The following is an 18,637-nucleotide window of genomic DNA, read 5'->3' on the forward strand; positions in this document are numbered from 1 at the left end:
TAAAGTGCTGAGATTACTCCATTAGCTCAATAGCTTCTGCATCCACAAATCTATTCAAGGCACCAATGTCAACTCTTTACAGGACAATGAAAAATATGGATGACTGAAAAGTAAATGAATAATTTCACCTAATATTCTTGCGGGGTGGGATCTTCCTCACTGGAAGAGCTTTCAGTTTGAGTAAACAGATAGGGTTGAGTTCACGTTATTGCTGGTTAACCTAATGCTTTCCGCCTGTGACTAATGTGTCTCCTTCCCCAGTCAAAACATGAAAGAATTTCACAGATAACGTAAAGAAATGATAAAGACTTCAGGTGATATAGATCTCCTCCTGTACACAGTATTACATTCCCCTGAGTGAGTTCATGTAAGATCACTTTGTGCCGTTCATAATCAAAGCACAATCCTCAGAGCTCTGCTTCTTTGATCATGTGCAGAAGTTTTCTGATGATGTAGCGCAGTTTGCTAGCAAAGGCCATCCCTCCAGAGCACAATACAAAAATGATTTTCATATCAGGTCTAAGGAATATTCTTCTTCCTTCAAATCTGTCTTTCAGAGGCTGGTAATAAGCACAGGGGCTTCTGGGCTCTCTGTAACAGGAGCACTCATATAAAGGTTTTTTGGTTGTAAGTGTTTCGATTTTGAGTTGTAAGCTTCCTTGTTGTGACTCCATAATGCGGCATGCACTGATGGTGAGCCACATGCAACTAAGCACACAAACAATGTAAAGCCCCTTTGCATAGAAATAGTAAGGTGTTTGGGCACACAGAAATATTTTTTCTGATCCTTTTGAGCATGTGTGCTATTATTTTAAACTTTCTCAAGGATTCCTCCTGTCAATTAAGTCTTCCTTACATACCGCTGGAACATATTTATTAGGAAACGGTAGTTAAAATCAGTACAGTAGACCCACAACTTATGTGGGGTGGGGGTTATGTTCCAGGGATAGCGCATAAAGCCAAAATTGAATATAGTCAAAACACCATGGGTGCAATGACAGACCCTCCAAGTGTCCCTATAAAAAGGTTATTACGTTGTGTGTGTCAGGAAACGGACCAAGGTATTTCAACCGCAAATGTCTGTTTGTTCTGTATGGGGCTCATTTCATTTTGTGGTACCTGCTATTTGCCCCCATGTTACTCCAGGCAGGTTGCAAACATTACTTTTTATCCCCTTACTGAGTTAACTGTCAAGTGAGTTAATGACAAGCCTTTACTCTATGCAGAGACTAGAGATAATTTGCCAGAAGCAAACAAAAATCTCTTGGGGCCAACTGCAACATGCTCCTTGCGTTGTGTAAGACAGATTGAAACTACTTCAGGGTAAAACTAATTTCTCCTAGGGTAAAAGCCACAAAACATAGCTGTGAAAAAGGACTTTAATTTATTATTATTATTATTGTTATCATCATCATCATCATCACCACTCTTTTTATACAATTTGGTTGCAACCCTGGGCAATGAGCAGTTATGTATCTGCATGGAAACCAAAAAGCACCATAAAGGAGGACTGTGATTTTCATCACCCCTGGGATGGAAACGTGGAAAGAGGCAGAAACCACCGCCAAACAATGCTGTCTCACTGTTTGATCGGTGGAATTATGAACGTTTACATTTCTATAGCAACAATTGCATATCTAAAGTACAGTTAAGGGACGCAGGTGGCGCTGTGGGTTAAAGCCTCAGCGCCTAGGGCTTGCCGATCGAAAGGTCGGCGGTTCGAATCCCTGCGGCGGGGTGCGCTCCCGCTGCTCGGTCCCAGCGCCTGCCAACCTAGCAGTTCGAAAGCACCTCCGTTTCCGTGTGCGGCTCTGGCTCGCCAGATGCAGCTTTGTAACGCTGGCCACGTGACCCGGAAGTGTCTCCGGACAGCGCTGGCCCCTGGCCTCTTAAGTGAGATGGGCGCACAACCCCAGAGTCTGTCAAGACTGGCCCGTACGGGCAGGGGTACCTTTACCTTTACCTTTAAAGTACAGTAGAAACAGTCAAATACTAATTTTCAATAGACAGCCAAGTTTGGTGCAATTTAGCAAACAGAAGCATTTTTTATTTTATTTTTAAAGTCTGGATTGTCAAGGCTGTTCTCTCTCTCTCTCTCTCTCTCTCTCTCTCTCTAACTGATCCTTTAAATAAAACACAAAAGAGGGAACCATGAAGACAGAAATTTGCTATAATTTTCAGCAGGAGCATATCAATGGCAAATAGTCTAGAGAACAAACTCTAATCCTTTGCCACCAACCCATCTGTGCCGAAAAGATAAAAAAAGTGTATGAAGATGGAAATAAGTAAAGCTAAATCTGTGACAAGTCAAATGCTAAGCAGGCTGGTTCATCATATTGTTACACACCACCCCAAACTCCACAGTGTGAGATTCCAGAAGTTCCAGGCATGCTTTGCCCATGGCTCAAATGTCCACTTGGGTCTAACCTAAATACACACGAATATTTCCTGGCTTTAACACTCCAAACTTCAATTCAATCCAATCAATAGCTTAATCCAGAATGTATGGTGTTTTGCAACCCAACTCATAACAACATGTTAAATTGCACAGATTCAGAGAGTGCGCCCATTGAAAAAAATTGGAAAGGTGAAATATCTTTCCTCAGTGATGTAAAAAATGTGGCATTTTGCATTCAAATTCTCTATCTATATAATAGCCCAATAAAATAATCAAAATAAATCACACAGTCCCACACATCAGTGACTCTAAAGCAACCACATTGACATTGGCACAAATGTGCTGTGACAAAACAAAGGGTTTTTAAGAAGAGCAAGAATACTATGGACATTTTAACAAGTGCTGAATGAAAACCATTTGCAAAAGTTGCAATTCTTGCTTTTGTACATCTACTGCAATGTCTGAAAACTGGCGGGCACTTAGACACACACACACACACACACAAGACTAAAAAACAGAACATAAGAAAAAAGAGGAGAAACGAGGGCACAAATTTGCATAAAATGTGCATATGCTAATTAGTAGGTATGCAGAGAAGTTTAGCAATAACTACTTTAATTTAAATAAAAATATAGTACATCATCATAGTGGGGAAGACTGTGACTGCTCTCCCATCTTCTGGCTCTTTGTTTTTCAATTGGACTTAAAACATCAATAGACAACACTGTCAAACAGACCAATAAAGTAGAACACATAGACACCTTATTGAAAACAGACCTTGCATATATGTGAGTGTGTGGACATCTGATCAAATGGGAGGGTATTACCCTGGGGAACCAACTCCTTTTTAGATGTTTAAGATGCTCCTCTTTATTCTTTTTGTCCCATATCTGTGGTCTGGTTATATAAATCAAGTTCATTGTATGCTCCAATAAAATACTCGGAATGGCTAACACATTATAATTTGCTTCCAGTGCAGTTTGCTCCTGAAGAGACTACTGTCCCTGAGTTAAACAGTGCATTTTATTGGCTGTTTTCGTTCTATAACCCAAAGGATGATTTTATATTTACATCTAATGATTTTAATTATATCCAAATATTTATCTCCACTGTGGCTAAATTAGCAGGTACTTAATTGTATTAATATATACCACCTGACACTTGGGTTATCTCACTTGCCTGCATGTGGAAAATAGAAAACTACACAATTCAGTTATGTGGAAAATGTCCTCAAGGGCATCTGCAATGTAGCTGACATCCCACATAAAATCTGTGCTTCACACAGCAAGTTGCCTTCTGCAGCATATTATTAGGAGCAGAGCACCTTCCCCATCCCCCAGTTACATAGATCATTTTTATTCATTAAGAATAAAAGTGCTTATATGGCTGTGTAGTAAGGAAAGCAAAACAATCAAACAAAAAAGAGTTCACTGTCAGATCCAAAGCAGGATGCAAATTTCTTTTCCTGTTAATTAATCGAGCTTTCATCGCAATTCTGTGATCTGTAAATAAAGCTCCCAAACCAGTTTTATAAAACACAAAGGAGAAGAGACACAGGAGGTAGTAGAGGGGAGAAAAGCCCATGGATGATCAAATTCCACAGAAGTTAATTGTGTTTGCGGCGTTCTCTTTCTGAAGGATGACCAAACAGGGCCTTCAGCACCGAAATAATTCTGAGTTTGCTTGTATTTTTACGCAAATGAACTATAAACTCAAAGTGTAGCGTGCCCTTGACGTAACTTGAGCACCTACCATATATTACTAAGCTTTGTAAATATTATGAATGGAAGGAAAGTTGCTTCTGCTGCGAAAGCGTTTGCAGTGCCTAACTTTCTAAGTCTTACTTTCCAAGTTCCTTTATTAAAAATTGCTCAGGCCTTTCAAGATCTACCAGAAGGGGGACTGATGAGAAGCCTTAAGATATTTACCCAGACATGACTGAGACATGCTTGATGAGATGGGAAAAACACGAACCCCTTTGAAAGGATGCAAAAATCTCCGGCCATCTGCTTAGTGGCAATGCTCGGAGAACAATGAGAGGGGAATAAGAAGTGGGGAGGGGAGGGGGGCTGCTAGATGGAGGGAAAAGGTAAAGGATCCTTCAATTATTGGGTCAATGAGGCCATTACCACTCCAAAAAAAAAAAAAAAAAAAAAAAGGTCTGAGGGAGTCAGCAGAAGCAGCTTGGAAAGTCCAGGAAAACAACAGCAGCTCATTTAAACAAAAAACAGCCCAGCCCGTAAGAAAGCAATTTAGGTCAGTGTTGCTCACGAAACCTTAGTTAATTAGAAATCATAGGTAATGCGTGCAAGCTCCGAAGAAGTTTCATTCCTTATCCTCCCTTTCATTTGCAGCCCTTGGAATCCTGCAGATGGAGCTCTGCTTAAATGAATGCCACACAGCCTGAGAGAAGCTTCTGTTTCATTTGGCAGTGCAGGTGAACAGCCTGAATTAAGGTTTTAAATGAATGCCCCAGGTGTTTATTCAATATGGTGTACAGCTTAGGCGCTGCGAGCTCTAAAGGCTTGGCAAAGCGCATCTGTGTTTTCACTATTATACAATCCACTGGAGAAAAATTACAGGGAAGGCAAAAGTTTGCTAACCCGGAGTACCACAAATCAGATTTGAACCATTGTTTTTTGCCAGGCTATGAAATGCGTTATCCTCAAGAAGGAGTACATTATTCTGAATGAACGAGCAGCCCCTTAGTTCTGAGGGGCAGTCAACAGTGCCCTAAGCTGTGGTAATATGTTCAATAACCTCATTTTTATAATAATAAATTCAAGTTGTATTTTTCCCTTTTGTTATTTCACTGCAGCAGCCATATCACTTTGCTGTTTCCAAAGCTTTTCAAAGCTGACAGAGCCGTAAAGGTGTTTGGAGGGAATTTTTTACCCAAGAGCAATAATATATCTCATGATTCAGTGTGTATGGGTGGTTCGTGAATTCTGAGTTGAGGCTACCTGGCCCCATTTTGGACAGGACCCCTTTGTCGTTAAACGTAGTAGAATGTCAGAGAGAAGCTCTGAACAGAATTCAGTTGGAAAAGCCATAGCTGCTGAGCACTTTCCTCTTTGAAAGTTTTAGGAGACTTGTCCCAGGTTGAATCTGGCAACCTTATCCTGCAGCCTTTCTCAACCTGTGGGTCCCCAGATGTTGTTGAACTACAACTCCCATCACCCCTAGCTAGCAAGGCCAGAGCTCAGGGATGATGGGAGTTGTAGTCCAACAACATCTGGGGACCCACAGGTTGAGAACCGCTGTATCCTGGAATCACTAATTCACCAATGCTGCTTCAGAGTATTCTGGACTGCAGGGCCAGCCCAATACATTTTGCCACTTGAGGCAAAACAGATTCACAGAATTGTGGAGTTGGAAGGTATCGCAAGAGGGCCATCTAGTTCAACCCCCTACGATGCAGGAATCACAGATAAATATTCCAGGCAGCATTCATGTTGTGTTATGTGTTCTTAGAACAAACCTGAAATTTTTGGTGCCTGCTAGACGGTGCATGCCATTTTTCATATCCAACAGTACCCTGGTATGAAAATGCGAGCCACATTTTTATTAATCGACTCCAAGTAGATGTTGCCTTACGTCTAAGGAAGGAATATTTCCATACTTTATGAGCAACTTGTCTTCATATCACTCCTGGGAGCATTCCCTCCTCCTCACAGCCAGCACACCCTAAATTCTTACTTAATTCGTTCTGGAGATCCGTTCTTAACCTGAAACTGTTCTTAACCTGAAGCACCACTTTAGCTAATGGGGCCTCCAGCTGAAGAAGAAGAAGAGTTTGGATTTGATATCCCGCCTTTCATTCCCCTTCAGGAGTCTCAAAGCGGCTAACATTCTCCTTTCCCTTCCTCCCCCACAACAAACACTCTGTGAGGTGAGTGGGGCTGAGAGACTTCAGAGAAGTGTGACTGGCCCAAGGCCACCCAGCAGCTGCATGTGGAGGAGCGGGGAAGCAAACCCGGTTCCCCAGATTACGAGTCTACCGCTCTTAACCACCACACCACACTGTCTGCCGCGCCACCAGACCACAATTTCTGTTCTCATCCTGAAGCAAAGTTCTTAACCCGAGGTACTATTTCTGGGTTAGCGGAGTCTGTAACCTGAAGCGTATGTAACCTGAAGCATATGTAACCCGAGGTACCACTGTATTGAACTCAGTAACGCATTAACGACTAATGGGTCAAGAATACATCTTTCATTTTAAAAATTAAATTCTTTTAAAAAAATTATTTTAAAAACTACCTTCTGAGTCTAAAAACATGTAAGAACCTCATTGAAATTAAAACGTATGCTTATGCTGTGTGTGAGTTTTGAGATACCCATGTCTTCATCTCATATGCAAGTTCTGATATGTGAAAAATGAGTTACTCTTTTATGCTGGGCAAGCTGTTAACTGCCTCCCAGAAGCAGATAAATCCATTTCAAGCAAATGTGCTCTTTTTAGACTTCTAAACATGTATCCTCTATGATTATTTATTTTCATGTTATTCTGCCCCACCCCAACTTCCACGTTAAATCAGTAGTCCAACGAACCCCAAAGACTCAGATCATTTCAAAAGGGATGACTGGGGTGGATTCAGAATTCCTGTGGGAGCAGGGGAGGTCATTTTCACTCATTCCTACACCCAGTAGCCCTCCCATCTCTGCACCCCCTGAAAAGCTGCTCTTGCAGATTGGGCGACCCTCTGGAATGGTGTGGAAAGCAGCACAGGAAGCAGTGAGAATTGCACCCCCCTTCTTCCTCCAGCTGGAGTTCACAGAGTTTCCATGAGCATAAGTTACATTCTGGATCCCAACCATCATGTCTGAACAGTACAAAGATGGTGTATGTTTGGAAGCCTTGCAGAGCAAACAACCTGCTCATTCAGTGTAGGAAAGGTTGACATGAACCTGCACAAGGCTGTTTATGCTAGCCAGATTTAATATGTTTCCCTCGATGATGGGAAGAGGAAGATATTTAGCTCTCCCAGAAGCAGAGCATCTCTGCAAATGTGGTAGGCAGGAACCTGATATGTTGGAGCATATTTTCTTTTGTAATTTTGGCATTTATGCCAGAAAACAATTCTCAGAGGCCTTACAACCTAACAGGTTCGGTTCTATGCCGCCAACGGTTCAGGACCTGCTCTCGGACAGGAATGATCAAATTACTTTGATTGTGGCTAAATTTTTGCGTGCTGTCCATGTGGAAAGACTGGGCCATTATAGAGAGACTTAGTGGTTCTTGATTGGTCGGTGATGTGGTAGTGTCAGACTGTATTATTTATGCAAATTGTTATGCCGAATTTGTATTTTCCACAATCTGTATACGGTGTTTGTTTTACAATGTGTTGTTTGCTATGCCTAATAAAGGATTGATTGATTGATGAACCTGAACAACCCACAAAGGGGAGGAAGGGAAGTCGAGGAGATTCTTTGGAATTCTCTTTCAATGTTGGTTTTTTGATAATTGTAAATTTCAAAAACTGAAAAAGCTGAAAATAAATAAAAATGAAACGAACCTGCATAAGGACTAAAGGAGAAGAGGGTTGGATTTGTGCTCACTGAGATTGCCCCATCTGCCACACATTCATGGGAACTTGTGGACAGAGCCTGCGAGACTACAGATCTGTACTCTGCATTTTTTGAAGGGTACAGATACCATGGCTATTTTGAACCCAGAGAGGCTCTCCTCAGAAGTTCCAATGAATGCCTAGTCAAACTTCATGTATTGTCTTCAACAGTGGGCTCAGTACCAGACTGCTAACGGAATAGATAGCTTCGTGGCACTCCAAAGTTTCTATCTCTGGTCTATTCTGTACCCTTTATGTTAGCCGGTTTTCCCTCATCTCCTTATCAAACCCTCTGATCACGCCTCCTTCCCTCTCTTCTTCCCTCCCTCCTTGTTATCTGAAATAAAAGATACATTAGAAAAGAGGCAGATTTTCTTTCCTTTTTTTTCCTCCTCAGAAAGTGGTACGGTTTTAAAGCCTCCTAATTATTGTTATGCCTGTTACAGAAATAATTTACATCCTATATAATGGAGCTAAGGTGGCTAACAACAAACGCAGTAAAATAGAACATAAAGCAATCCTATAAAATGTAAACAGTGTATAAAACAAACAGGTAAGGCAACAGATCAATAAGACAGTCAGGCTTAATAAATAAATAAAAATAAAACAAAGCACAGCAGCAGGAGCGGATAAAACAGCTTGACAGGCCAAAGGCTTGTCTAAATAAGAAGGTACTTGTGTGATGGAAGCCACCACAGAAGTATCTGAACTGGCATCCCCAAGGAAAGTGTTCTAGAGTCTGGCCACAGCTACCAAAAAGTCCCTCTCTCAAATCCCTGCCGAATGCACTTCAGGCTTCTGAATCTAGTACTGTACTTTATTCATTTGATTCACTGAGAAAACTCCAGACTTGTACTATGCCATTTTTAAAAGGCTAATGTGCCATACACACAAGCTTTTGTTTGATTGTTTGTTTAATGCTCCTCTACATGGAATAAAGGGACGCAGGTGGCGCTGTGGGTTAAAGCCTCAGCGCCTAGGACTTGCCGATCGAAAGGTCGGCGGTTCGAATCCCTGCGGCGGGGTGCGCTCCCGCTGCTCGGTCCCAGCGCCTGCCGACCTAGCAGTTCGAAAGCACCTCCGGGTGCAAGTAGATAAATAGGGACCGCTTACCAGCGGGAAGGTAAACGGCGTTTCCGTGTGCGGCTCTGGCTTGCCAGAGCAGCAATGTCACGCTGGCCACGTGACCCGGAAGTGTCTCCGGACAGCGCTGGCCCCTGGCCTCTTAAGTGAGATGGGCGCACAACCCCAGAGTCTGTCAAGACTGGCCCATACGGGCAGGGGTACCTTTACCTTTACCTTTTTACATGGAATAAAAATGAATTTAGGGTTGTATGCCAGCTAGCAGCCTTTGGTCATGGATAAAGAACATTATTTCAGTATGTGTTATTACTAAAACTTGGCAATTATGCTTGTACCACAAGGTTTTGTAGTGTCTTCATTCTGTATAACATCTAGATGAAGAAGAAGAGTTTGGATTTGATATTCCACTTTATCACTACCCTAAGGAGTCTCAAAGCGGCTGACATTCTCCTTTCCCTTCCTCCCCCACAACAAACACTCTGTGAGGTGAGTGAGGCTGAGAGACTTCAGAGAAGTGTGACTAGCCCAAGGTCACCCAACAGCTGCATCTGGAGGAGCGGGGAAGTGAACCTGGTTCACCAGATTACGAGTCCACTGCTCTTAACCACTACACCACACTGGCTCTAGATGGTGGTCCTAGAAGGAGGTCATTAGGCGTTTTGGAGCTGGGTGATTTAATTTCTTATTTATTTAACTATGTATAATCTGTACTTTCATAAAATATGTCAGGGCAGCTTACAATACATAAAAAATATAAAATAAATACAAATGATATTATAAATACAAAAAAAAATAAACAAATAAACAGCAGTAGATACTGGTTGGTTAAAAATGGGGCAAATTCAAAAGACACCTGAAAGAAGGCAGGGGTGGTTCCTGCCAAATATCACCAGAGAGGGAGTTCCATAGGGTGGGATCTGCCACACTAAAGACTCAGCTCCTAGGGAAACCTAACCAAACCTCAGGGGCATGGGGAACCACCAGAAGTGCCCTATCAGAGGACCACCTTGACTGATGTAGAGTACAATCAGATGGTCCCTAAGGTACTTGGACCCAAGTTGTTTAGGGTTTTGTGAATTAACAGAAGAACCTTGACCCCAGCTTGGTATTAGATTGGTAAGCAGATGACACCCAGCTCTATCTCTGCTTCTTATCTGACCCAATGTGTAATAATTGATGTCTGGAATGGGCTAGATTAGTGCTAGAAAGTCAATCCAGAGAAAATAAAAGGTGCTGTTCTTGAAGAGTTTATCCGTCTAGGGAACTGGTATTCAGCTTGCTCACTCTTCCCCTTTAGAACCTGGTTTGTAGTTTGGGGGTGATGCTTGGTTGGATGTCAAGTGGTATCAACTGTTCGTGGTGCCTCCTATCAGCTTTGACTGGCGTGCAAGCATGGCTAGCACAACACATTTTGCTGCCTGAGGCAGAGCAGCAAATGGCCCATGGTCACCACAAAGGCTAGTCAAGGCAGCTTGTCACCTGGGGCAGAAAATTGCACAAGTGACTCTCCCCTTACCTGACAGTACAAATGCAGTAATAATACATTGTTATTTACTTCCCTATCTATGATACCCAAACTAGCTGCTTGAAGCAGCTGTGTCACTCTGCCCAATGGTTGGAGTGGCCCAACAACTGCAGCATTATCTATGCCCCAGTAATGTCCCAAGCTAGATTACTGTAATGATCAACCAACACTGAAGCAGTAGCTGAAAATTACAGCTGGCCCAAAACATGGCAGCCAGATTGTGAGTTGGGACTAAAACCCTTTAGGCATATTATAGAACTAGATGCTGGTTTTCAACATGCTAGTTTTGGCCTGTGGTCTAAGGTTCCAAACATCCCCATTTCCCGGGGACAGTCCCTGGATTTACACATCAGCCCCCATACAAAATCCACTGAAATTGAAAAGTGTCCCTGGATTCATTGGAAAAAAATCTGGTAACTTTACTGTGGTCACATATCTGAAGTGCCACATTCTGCCATATGAACCTGCCTGTCAAGTGAGATCTTCATTGGTGCCTCCCCTACCTTCTGAAGTTAGGCAGGTGGCTATCAGGAATGCAACCTTCTCATAAGAATATAAGAACAGCCCTGGTGGGTCTAGCTAACTGGGTGCCCATGGAAAAGCCCATCCCATGGGAAGCCTGCAAGCAGGCCTCAGTATCTAGACTGTGGAATTCCCACCCATCATATTCTGATGTCTTCAATTCTGTCTTTCAGGTGCCACCCAAAATGTCCTTTGGGTTTTAATGGTATCTGCTTGCCTTTTGTGATTATTGTTTTAAAGTATTCCCCCCTCCCCCTCCAACTTGCTGCTGGCTGCTATTATAGTCTTTGGCTTTTATCTGCCTTTAAAATGTTTTATTAATTCTCTTTTTAGAATAATACACAGAGGTACAAATAGGCAGAGAAACAAATAGAGAAGCCACAGAAACTCAGTGAAGGCAGCAAAACAGGATTATCCCAAACGGACCAGGCAGGTAGGGGTTCCCTCGTAAAACTTACAGCTTCAGCGCAGCGGGGCCCATGCCCGGTAAAAGACACTAGATGGTACCTTTACCTCAGACTGCCCGGTCCTGGCCCGGTCCTGGTTCACGAGGATGGGTCACCTTTGTTGAGACACCAATTCACAAGGGCACTCCGCAAAGTTATTGATGCCTGTGGTTCATCTTCCCAGGATTATGCAGCACACTCATTTAGGATTGGCGCCGCCTCAACAGCTGCACGCTTGGGCCTGCCAGTGGATAAGATTAAGGAAATGGGCCTGTGGAATCCGACGCTTATAAAGGCTACATTCGTTAGAATGCGCCCTGCTCCTTTACCTCTACTTATCCATAATTTTCTTTTCTTTTTCTTCTCTCTCCTTTATTTTCAGCCGTTCTCAGAAGTGTCTGGATTTGTGGCCATGGTATAGTCCATTGGCCCACGCACGGTCAGTTAGCTGTGGCCTCACCCCTAACCTCGGATTGCTACCTGAAGTGCGAGTTTCCTGGTTTTCGAGACGAGGCATTGCTTATGCCATTGCTGAGAGGGAGAGTTGCCACGTTTGGCCCTCCTGACAGCCACCTGGAGTGGGTTTCCTGGTTTTTGTGACGAGGCATTGCTTATGCCATTGCTGAGAGGGAGAGTTGCCACGTTTGGCCCTCCTGACAGCCACCTGGAGTGCGAGTTTCCTGGTTTTCGTGACGAGGCATTGCTTATGCCATTGCTGAGAGGGAGAGTTGCCACGTTTGGCCCGCCTGGCAGCCATCTGGAGTGCGAGTTTCCTGGTTTTCGTGACGAGGCATTGCTTATGCCATTGTTGAGAGGGAGAGTTGCAGCGTTTGGCCCTCCTAACATCCTTATCAGCAGAAGAAGTGTGGACTTGTCGTGGCACATAAAGAGAGATTTGGATGAGGTGGCTGCCTTGTGTCCCGGAACAACGGTGTTCTGGTCCTCCTTCCTGAAGAGAATTGTGTGACGCAGTGTGCAGAACTGTATTGCCATTGAAAAATCCAGGAAACTCTTAAATCGTGCAATAGCCCGTTGGGTGCACTTTTTGTATGGCCCAGTCATTTATCATGACCGTATCCGGATCAGCGACCAAGCTTTATACCGGAATGACGGTATCCACCTATCGGATCTGGGGAACGACAGTTGGTTAGCTAGTGTCAGCAAATGCATCTGGGATTGGTTACAGCTTTGAGGGTATTGGCGGCGAGCCTTTCGGCTCGGGTGGCGGTTAGGCATTGGAATAATGTGCTGTGGTGTGTCGAAGTGCTAGGTGTGGCCATCGCCTATGCCTTCAATGTTTAGGGGTATTCCGTTAAAGGAATCTGGCGGTCGTGTATTCTGTCCGATGCCTGCTTGGCGGGAGGCCATGGCACGACCCTCGGTGACAGCAGGGGTGAGCCTATAGTTGTATTAGCATCAACAGGTGATGAACCCCTGGTGAATAAACCCACTTGTTTCGCGATCCAATGCCTAAGCCAATACCTTTTCATTGCTGTAATCAATAAAGTTGTGGCCTTTTCTAGCCCATTAACCTTATATCACGTGTCCCTGTGTCTTCTTTTCACGTCGCGGTGGTCGGGTCCTCGAACCACAACTTATTTGATACTTACCAAAGGAGTGGAGGGAAGTCCAAGGCTCGGCAGAGCCCAATTCAACTTTGTATACGATGTATGGAACGGATATAATATGTGCAAGCTATGTAATGGATTTTGTATATGCCTATATGTATATATATCTAATATTAATAAAAATTTATCGGCAAAAAAAAAAAGAGAACAAAAGGAACTGTGATGGGTCATTAAGATATTTGAGGTCCAGATATTTGAAAAATCTTCCACCTGCCTCATTAAGAGTCGCCTTCCAATAACTACCCTTTCAATCTATGCCCTCACCAGTCCTAGATGGACAATACAACTGAATACCTTATGAAGAGAGACTCTGTCTGTGTGGGCAGCCATGTGTAGAGGACATTTGCCAGTACTTACTACAATGCCCACTGGGACGCGGGTGGCGCTGTGAGTCAAACCACAGAGCCTAGGACTTTCCAATCAGAAGGTTGGTGGTTCGAATCACCACAACAGGGTCAGCTCCCGTTGCTCGGTCCCTGCTCCCGCCAACCTAGCAGTTCGAAAGCACATCAAAGTGCAAGTAGATAAATAGGTTCCGCCCCAATAAAGCGAGATGAGCGCTGCAACCCCAGAGTCGGCCACAACTGGACCTAATGGTCAGGGGTCCCTTTACCTTTACTACAATGCCCACTATATACAGACCCAAGATATCTATTCATAAAACCCTTTTTGACGAATGAAACAAATCTAACCAGGGCGGAGAAGGCGAAGTGGCTACTGAGTGATACTGATGACTCTGTGACTTATAAGGTGTCTCTCTATGCCCTGGCAGTGCAATAAAAGTTTCAACTATAAAACAGTGTAAGGAAAGGGGGCACTGTACCAGATGACAATGGGTGGGGCCACCTACTCCCTCTTTTAGATAGTAGGACAGAGCAGGTGTTTTGAGGGTAGAATTGGCTGTGATGTAGCCCAAAGGAAGAAGCTGCAGGCTAGTAAGGCAGAGAAAAGCCATGGCTGATTTCTGCATGAATTAAGGCTGCAGCTTTGTGTAGAATCAAGGCACTTTTGGGGTGTTAATGGTGTGAATCTTTCCATTGTGGCTCAGGTTGTAAATATGCATGGATAAAGACACTACGATCCCGGATGTGCCTCATTTCCAAAAGGAAACACAAACCTTGAGGCCTGGAACCCCTGGAACCTTGAAAAAGATGAACTAATATTTAAATTGCTGCTTACATGGAGTGTACTGGGCCAAATGTACACCTCCATTTTCTAGCTGGGGTGATCCAGTAAGAATTTAAGTATCATGGGAGAAAGGGCCCATTCTAAGGTATACACCATATTTCCATGGCTGCACAAGAAAACAAAATGGATGACAGGGTAGTTTACAAATTGACTCTACTCCAAATGCTGCAGATATTAATAATGCCAAAGAGTGCACAGCATACCATGTTATTTTGAATCTAAAGGTGAGGGAAGACTGAAGAAAGGGAATCGATTACATCTCAGGAAGTCTAATGAGGGCAATGGAAGTAAAATCTGACATTTGTGTTAGACATAAAAAAAGTTCAACAATGGAGTTCTATTTCCACTATCACTGTGCACGAAAAGAGGGTTTATGCCTTGAAGGTGGCAAGGGTGAAGTACAAACCAAACAGTGTTGGTTTTACAGTACAACGAAACCTGCTCTGACATTTTTGTATGTCGCTTGATTTACAGCCAATTTGACTAATGCCTTTAGGATGCTGTGGAAGAATCTGGTCTTCCTTGTCCATTCTCTGCAACGACTTGTACAGGGATCTGGGTAGCTGGAATACAGCTTTTCAGTTTTCATTTATGTCAGTGTTTTACAGCCAGGAGTGTGGCCCTACCTGCAGCCCTCCAGATGTTTTGACCTACAACTCCCATGATCCCTAGCTAACAGGACCAGTGGTCAGGGATGATGGAAATTGTAGTCCAAAACATCTGGAGGGCCAAAGGTTGGGGATGTCTGCTGTAAGTTAAGGGTGAATCAGCTGAATCACATTCTGCTTTGAAACTTGGCTGTGTAGGAGAGGTAGGTTTGAGGATGATCCATGCTGCATTTGAGGTCAAAAGGACTTAGATCCATTGTTCCACCACTAAGAAACATCCAGCTCCAATGTAGTGGTGAAGGTGGAACTATCTACAGTATAGAGTACCATACCATATAAATGCTGCTTAAATAACACATCTGTTAGGGGCATGGCTCTGGACAGCTGTAATCTCCTGGCATTCTGAAGCTTGAGTGAACATGGAAAGACCTTAACACTATAGGCGAAACCAGAAGCATTCCGTTAACTGATGTTATTTTCATTTTTTCTGCAGCTACCCTATTGGTACTGCTGCTTGTCTAGACCATGTATAGAAGCAGCAAAACAAGAGAGTGCTTTTCAAAATACGACCAAACGCAACTCAGCTTGGAAGAAGCTACCACCAATACTGAAGGTGAATCAACACTATTGTTAATTCACTCCTGAAATGGAATCCTAACACTGCCACTGGGTCCACTCCAAGTAACTGCTCGAAATGACTGTAAGGGAGATGGCTACTCAGGGAATCCATATGGTAACATTTGCCCCATTAGAAATAGACACATTTTGGCTCCCATCCCTTGGTGCAAGCCCCTAGTGACTGGCACATAATCCTCTTCTTGCTCAAAAGAAGATTTTTATGAGCCAGCTAAGTGCAGAGAAACTATTCCAGATGGTGGAGTCTGCATGATTGGATGATCAGCTGCCCACTGTGTTAAGAGAACTGAGAGTCTTAGAAGAATTGTAGGAATGTGAGTGACAGTCTGAATAGCTTCAAGTTCAAGAAGGGGTAATATTCTGAAGAGATGGGTGAGGTTATGTCACATTATTATCAATGATTCCTTTGCCGATAAGTTCCTCCTGTCAGGGAGATTTATTTCCGTACAGAGTTGTTCATCTCGTATCTTCTTTTCATACAACAGTGTCCTCTTTTTGATTGCTTGCTGAATCCTATATCAATCTCCTATTGTTTCTGCTTTGTGTCACCTCAACAGAGGCTTTACACATCTTGCGGACTGTGCAAACAAGATGAAAATTGGGAGAACATGAGGGAACAGACTAACATGTCGAAAAGGCAAGGTGAAGTATCAAAGAGCTGTGAAGCAAAGTGAGTAGAATATGGACTCATTACCCAGAAATAATGGTCACTTATCCATGCACTGACCAGATTCAAACTCGCTTAACTGCAGCAAGGTGGTGGCCTCGTTTGACCTCAGACCTTACCTGGGAATACTGGAACTTTGCAAAAATTGGTTGTAAACACAGTGTAAATCAGGGGTCTCCAACGTTCTTAGCACATTTGAAAATCTGAGAAACTGCTGTGGGCACCACAAGATATATATATATTTTGAAGAAAATAAAAAAAACCTGGTGATGCTCAGAACCCTCCCCAGATTTTTATTGAAAAGTGACAAAGATATCTCACAAGGGTGAGAACACTAGTCATTGACTTGAACCAACTCCACTCCTCCTCATTAGGAATTTCTGGGTAATTCTGTGACCTGTATATCACAGATTTTGTATATGTTCACTATTATTATTGACAAATCAAATGATTTTATCTAAAGGCTATTATTCTGAGACAACTCCGGCCGCCATGGACAAATAACAAATGACTTTGTCAACTATCTGCGGTCATTAAAACCCAGTAGTGATTGGCAGGCCAACATTGCTTGCCTGACCTCTATCACTGTGGTGCACCAGGAGGGCGAGGGGTGAGAGGGTAGCAAGGGGCAAACACACCAGGAGAGCCAATTTGGTGTTCCTGCTGGTGTATTTGCACCATACCAACTTTGCCAATGCCCCTCCTCTCCTCCTTGCCTTCTGGTATGCCATAGTGATGGCGGTGCCAGGAATTCAGGTGAACAGCACTACCCAGACCCGCAAAGCACTACTGCTCAAACCTCATTTTGGGTTTTCAGGAAACTGACTTTTCATCCATCCTGCATACCAGAGAGGACAATTCTCCAAATGATAATAACCATGGAAACAGGGTGATGCGGCATGCTGGGTATCCAATGTTTCTCTATATTTATCCCTGTTAAATAAAGAATTGACGTGGCCTCATGCAGCTTCTTTGTTATATTTGTTTGGAATTTCTATTGCAGCAAGATCCAAAATACCAACCAGTCTACTATAGAAAGCCAGAGTTGCTTTATCCTTGAACAACGTCACCTACCAGAGGGTGACTTTCTTCTAGCAAAGGAAGAGGTGAGAAGCAGCAACACTCCACTGGCTCCTCCCTCCTTCAACTGTCACCTACAGAAACTATTCCATCAGGCCACAGCTAAGAGAAAATTGGGAAGCGGGGACACTTTACTGGAATTAGTAAGAGACCACAAGCAAGGTCCTTGGGCTTCTCTACCAGAACTAATTCCTCTGGTCCTAATAAGAAATTTGTAACTTTAAGAACCAATACCTGAGTTTGCTTGTCTTCCTCTTCCATTTTTAATTTTCTGCCATTAACTTTTAGACCGTAAGTCCTAGAACAGGAGCTGTCTTGTTTTATTTGTCTTATGTAAGCCACCACCATTACAGATAATGTGAAGAGGATGACAAACCATGTTGATTGATGCCTTCTTGGTTTGTACTAACTTTTCATTATAAAGCAAGTCAAATAAAGTGCTACCATAATATTACTATTTTGCACTGGTACTTTAGCAATATTTTTTTTAATCCAAGAGATACAGTAGCATGAGCTACAGCTTAGTTTCTGATAGCAGTGTTGTAAAAACAAAGATGGCTACTCTTCTTCACAATCTGAAACATGCATTGTATTCTCTTCCCTGTCTTTGTACTTTCAGCGAGATGTTATTGTCATCTTCCAACTGTTTAAACAATGCAGTACCCAAGTGCAAAGCATTACCTAATCTCACAGAACAATACTAACAAACATTAATTTATGCAGCTTTAAGCTCCTTTCTTTTTTGCTGGCTTAGAAAAATTAATCAAATGTCTGATTGACAATTGACATAAACATTGTCTTGGACTGAATACTTAAAATTGAATGTCAGATTGTCAAAACAATTCTCAATTAAAGAACAGGACAATATTAAGTGGGACAAATAGCTACTGTGTTTTGTTCTGTTTGTGAAGAAAGGAGTCAAATATAATGAAGTCTACTCCTCTGTCATTGATAAAGTATTTTTACGTCTAATGTTTCTGTTTGTTCCTTTCTGTTTTTTGCTATCAAAGCAGATGTCCTTAAATGATTGTGACAAAATGGGAAAGCTTCACATTCCTTAATTGTTTCTATTTTTATTAGCACATAAAAGGCAAAATCCTCCCGGTGAAAAGAAATGGAAACAATTAAAATTCAGAACTGAACCTGTACCACCTGCTCTTTACATGCAATCTCAGTTTCTGCGTACATAATGCCTACAAGAAAATGAACAGGAACTGGCTCGCCTCCTGTTTCAGAAGGATGGACTGCATTATTCTCTCCTGCAGGCTGATAACTTATGTCTAAAACAG

At 42.8% G+C, this 18,637-nt stretch overlaps 1 protein-coding gene and 1 long non-coding RNA gene across 5 annotated transcripts in view; one reads left to right on the top strand and one right to left on the bottom strand.

Annotated features, from left to right (window-relative positions):
* MACROD2 (mono-ADP ribosylhydrolase 2) overlaps positions 1-18,637 on the bottom strand; it is a 992,621-nt gene that overhangs the window by 41,659 nt on the left and 932,325 nt on the right. The window lies entirely within an intron of this gene.
* LOC307212725 lies at positions 15,467-17,802 on the top strand. Its single transcript, XR_013837146.1, has 3 exons — positions 15,467-15,578; positions 16,159-16,271; positions 17,272-17,802. It is a non-coding gene; the product is annotated as an uncharacterized lncRNA (long non-coding RNA).

Source organism: Podarcis cretensis (assembly GCF_951804945.1).
Source record: "Podarcis cretensis genome assembly, chromosome: 3".
In the NCBI taxonomy this organism is placed as follows: Eukaryota; Metazoa; Chordata; class Lepidosauria; order Squamata; family Lacertidae; genus Podarcis; species Podarcis cretensis.